This window comes from Schistocerca americana, unplaced genomic scaffold, assembly GCF_021461395.2.
Source record: "Schistocerca americana isolate TAMUIC-IGC-003095 unplaced genomic scaffold, iqSchAmer2.1 HiC_scaffold_482, whole genome shotgun sequence".
NCBI lineage: Eukaryota > Metazoa > Arthropoda > Insecta > Orthoptera > Acrididae > Schistocerca > Schistocerca americana.
This window is the reverse complement of record NW_025726217.1, coordinates 95,001-100,000: the sequence shown is the minus strand read 5'-3', so window position 1 is coordinate 100,000 and position 5,000 is coordinate 95,001. Positions and strand designations below refer to the sequence as shown.

At 51.8% G+C, this 5,000-nt stretch overlaps 1 non-coding gene across 1 annotated transcript in view; it reads right to left on the bottom strand.

Annotated features, from left to right (window-relative positions):
- Positions 1–103, bottom strand: part of LOC124585155 — a 1,910-nt gene extending 1,807 nt beyond the window's left edge. Inside the window, exon 1 of the ribosomal RNA XR_006974757.1 lies at positions 1–103. This exon is cut by the window's left edge and continues 1,807 nt beyond it. This is a non-coding gene — a ribosomal RNA (small subunit ribosomal RNA).
- Positions 104–5,000: the final 4,897 nt, after the last annotated feature.

The window sequence follows — 5,000 nt, the reverse complement described above, 5'->3', positions numbered from 1 at the left end:
TTAATGAGCCATTCGCGGTTTCACCTTAATGCGGCTTGTACTGAGACATGCATGGCTTAATCTTTGAGACAAGCATATGACTACTGGCAGGATCAACCAGGGAGCTGCGTCAACTAGAGCTGAGCAGCCGGCCGCCCGGGAGTGTGTCCCGGGGGCCCGCGCGAACACGCAAGCGTCCGCTCAATTATTCTGCAAACAGGAGGAGGCTGAGCTCCCCTGCACAATACACCTCGAAACCCTCTCAGGTCCCGGCGGCGCGCAGCGCCGTCCTAAGTACTTGGTCGGGTTCGAGAGAGGCGCAATCGCCCGGAGTTTGGCGAGTAGACGCTTTAGGTGCGACCACCCGTGCTCCCAACTGAGCTTGCCGCTGCCGACAGAGGCCCGGGAGCGTGCTGTCGTGGCATTGCCGGCGGGAGACAACACGCGCCACCTACGGTGGCCGGCAGCTCCAACGCCAGCGCCACAGAAGGACAAAAGCCCCACTTGGGTGCCGAAGCGAACTCTCCCAGCACAGCGCACGCGCCAACACGTCCGCACAGCTGCGATACAAACCACCTGCGAGAACCGCAGAGGCGACCGAGCAGCAGACGGCGTCGCGGCGCCGAGCGCCGGGCGGCGGCGCATCCTCAGCGCACACAGTCCTCAATCGGACCAGCACACTGCAGATGTCCACCGCGCTTCGCACCGGGCCCGCGAGGACCTACTTTGGCCGCACGGCGCCGCGTGCAGGGTGCGCCGGCGCGCAGCTGCGCCGCCTGCCGCCTCCGTCGGCCGGCGCGCCTGCCACTGGCCGCCCCCACCAGCCGGCTGTAGCGCGTGCGCCCACGCACCGCGCGGCCAGCACGCCGGGAGGCCCCCCCTCACCGGCCGGGGACGGTCCCACCCAGCCACCGCCGCGTATCGCTTCACACCCACATGCCATTCACGTTCGTGGGCATGGTGGGTATCGCTGAAACAACCGGTTGGTAGCTCAACCGATCGTCGCCATCACTGATTCACCTCTAGCGAGAACAACCGCACCACAACCGTTTACCAGTTGTTCATTTGCGTAACGTCACCAGCAAACGTAGACGTCCATCGCCATTTGCAAATTCAACGATTGTTGCATGCCTGTGTCAGGTGTCACGACACACTATGTCTGCCCACATACACGCAACAACATGTGCACGCTTCGCGAACACGTGGAAGGTGGCCCCCATACGTATGCGATGTCCATTGCGCGAACGACTGTCAACCGGCCTCTGTCGCATGTCGCAGATGTGGAACGCAGTGCACCATGCTATCACGGTGTGTGAGAAGAGACGACTACGTCTGACAACACGCGCCACTACATCAACAGACGGCTCATGCTGATCGCCATCCACGGCATACCATACTGCAATCCAGCTCTTATAGGGAGACGACACGTAGCTGAGTGCACAATATTTGGACCGTATGGTTCGCCGTTGTTGGCGCAGTCGTGGTACGGTCACACATGTACCACGATGTATCATTCAGTACATGAGGACCAATGTGCAGTACAGTGTGTGATTTGGACGTACAACATCAGCGGACAGTTGACACACGCCGTACCACAACGTAGGCTGTGCTTCGCCATGCAAATGCCAATGAACAACTGCGAAGGGCATTGAGCATGTACGTCCTGCTGCCATCCGCATTACAGTGTATAGCTGCAAGGTGTTTAACATGAAGCGATACTCTGGGGACCAGGCAGTGCGAGTAGCAAACTATATTGCGGGGGTTGCAGTTAGGCAACACCACACTAATTTAACGCGTCGTATGACAATTACAGAGCAGGTTAAGGCCCAACGTGTGTTGGGTTAAGGCCCAACGTGTGTTGGGTTAAGGCCCAACGTGTGTTGGGTTAAGGCCCAACGTGTGTTGGGTTAAGGCCCAACGTGTGTTGGGTTAAGGCCCAACGTGTGTTGGGTTAAGGCCCAACGTGTGTTGGGTTAAGGCCCAACGTGTGTTGGGTTAAGGCCCAACGTGTGTTGGGTTAAGGCCCAACGTGTGTTGGGTTAAGGCCCAACGTGTGTTGGGTTAAGGCCCAACGTGTGTTGGGTTAAGGCCCAACGTGTGTTGGGTTAAGGCCCAACGTGTGTTGGGTTAAGGCCCAACGTGTGTTGGGTTAAGGCCCAACGTGTGTTGGGTTAAGGCCCAACGTGTGTTGGGTTAAGGCCCAACGTGTGTTGGGTTAAGGCCCAACGTGTGTTGGGTTAAGGCCCAACGTGTGTTGGGTTAAGGCCCAACGTGTGTTGGGTTAAGGCCCAACGTGTGTTGGGTTAAGGCCCAACGTGTGTTGGGTTAAGGCCCAACGTGTGTTGGGTTAAGGCGCAACGTGTGTTGGGTTAAGGCGCAACGTGGGTTACGTTAAGGCGCAACGTGGGTTACGTTAAGGCGCAACGTGGGTTACGTTAAGGCGCAACGTGGGTTACGTTAAGGCGCAACGTGGGTTACGTTAAGGCGCAACGTGGGTTACGTTAAGGCGCAACGTGGGTTACGTTAAGGCGCAACGTGGGTTACGTTAAGGCGCAACGTGGGTTACGTTAAGGCCCAATATAGGTTAGGTTAAGGCCCAATATAGGTTAGGTTAAGGCCCAATATAGGTTAGGTTAAGGCCCAATATAGGTTAGGTTAAGGTACAATATAGGTTAGGTTAAGGTACAATATAGGTTAGGTTAAGGTACAATATAGGTTAGGTTAAGGTACAATATGGGTTAGGTTAAGGTACAATATGGGTTAGGTTAAGGCGCAATATGGGTTAGGTTAAGGCGCAATATGGGTTAGGTTAAGGCGCAATATGGGTTAGGTTAAGGCGCAATATGGGTTAGGTTAAGGCGCAATATGGGTTAGGTTAAGGCGCAATATGGGTTAGGTTAAGGCGCAATATGGGTTAGGTTAAGGCGCAATATGGGTTAGGTTAAGGCGCAATATGGGTTAGGTTAAGGTACAATATAGGTTAGGTTAAGGTACAATATAGGTTAGGTTAAGGTACAATATAGGTTAGGTTAAGGTACAATATGGGTTAGGTTAAGGTACAATATAGGTTAGGTTAAGGCACAATATGGGTTAGGTTAAGGCGCAATATGGGTTAGGGTAAGGCGCAATATGGGTTAGGTTAAGGCGCAATATGGGTTAGGTTAAGGCGCAACGTGGGTTACGTTAAGGCGCAACGTGGGTTACGTTAAGGCGCAACGTGGGTTACGTTAAGGCGCAACGTGGGTTACGTTAAGGCGCAACGTGGGTTACGTTAAGGCGCAACGTGGGTTACGTTAAGGCCCAATATAGGTTAGGTTAAGGCCCAATATAGGTTAGGTTAAGGCCCAATATAGGTTAGGTTAAGGCCCAATATAGGTTAGGTTAAGGTACAATATAGGTTAGGTTAAGGTACAATATAGGTTAGGTTAAGGTACAATATGGGTTAGGTTAAGGCGCAATATGGGTTAGGTTAAGGCGCAATATGGGTTAGGTTAAGGCGCAATATGGGTTAGGTTAAGGCGCAACGTGGGTTACGTTAAGGCGCAACGTGGGTTACGTTAAGGCGCAACGTGGGTTACGTTAAGGCGCAACGTGGGTTACGTTAAGGCGCAACGTGGGTTACGTTAAGGCCCAATATAGGTTAGGTTAAGGCCCAATATAGGTTAGGTTAAGGCCCAATATAGGTTAGGTTAAGGCCCAATATAGGTTAGGTTAAGGTACAATATGGGTTAGGTTAAGGTACAATATGGGTTAGGTTAAGGTACAATATAGGTTAGGTTAAGGCGCAACGTGGGTTACGTTAAGGCCCAATATAGGTTAGGTTAAGGCCCAATATAGGTTAGGTTAAGGCCCAATATAGGTTAGGTTAAGGCCCAATATAGGTTAGGTTAAGGCCCAATATAGGTTAGGTTAAGGTACAATATAGGTTAGGTTAAGGTACAATATAGGTTAGGTTAAGGTACAATATGGGTTAGGTTAAGGTACAATATGGGTTAGGTTAAGGTACAATATAGGTTAGGTTAAGGCACAATATGGGTTAGGTTAAGGCGCAATATGGGTTAGGTTAAGGCGCAATATGGGTTAGGTTAAGGCGCAATATGGGTTAGGTTAAGGCGCAATATGGGTTAGGTTAAGGCGCAATATGGGTTAGGTTAAGGCACAATACGGGTTAGGTTAAGGCACAATACGGGTTAGGTTAAGGCACAATACGGGTTAGGTTAAGGCACACATTGTTGTAAGGAAAGGTGTTTTCGGGGGGGGGGGGGGGGGGCTGGTTTGTTGATTGTGATTATCGTAAGTAAATGACTGCGGCATCATCTGATTTGCCACGTCAGGGTGCACCTTTGGCTCATAACAGGCGGCGCTCTGATTCCATGCTTGTGGCAGACCTGTGTCTTTCATTCGTGCCATTGTTTGTGTGGTGTGACAGGAGGCAGTATTGTGATGTTGGGTGCACCCCTGTGTAGGACATGTGTGGGTGTTGGTGGCTTAGCTGAGCAATGGTGGTTGTCGGAAGGGTGGGATATTCTGTTTTCCGAGTGGACCTCCCGGTCTGGTTATGATAGTGTGGATTGTCTAATGTGGCAGAGAGGATGCACTGGGTGTTGTTCCATGCTGGTGCTTAGATATTGTCTGTGTGCCTGTTACAGGCAGAGAGTAGTGCGTGATAAGAGTGTCTGGCTGACGTGTGATTGTGAGCAGAGTCTTTCAGCATGTATACGGACAGTTGTATACATTATCTGTATTCTGATGGCTCTATCTATTACTAATCAGCGCCGTGTATACGTTTAATCCGGTTCCAGTCGAAACTATTGTATCTCTGTACATTAGTGACACGGCGAGCCCGCTATGTAGTTACTCGTCTCGGCAGCTTCCACCGGTGTATGGCAAATGATTATAAGGAATCAGTCTAGTCGTCAATACCGATAGTGTGACGTCACATGTCTGGGGTGGGGGACGCTGCGCCCTTCCGGTGGGTCATGGCCTAGGAAGACTCTTCCCACGCAGGGGGGCTTGGACTG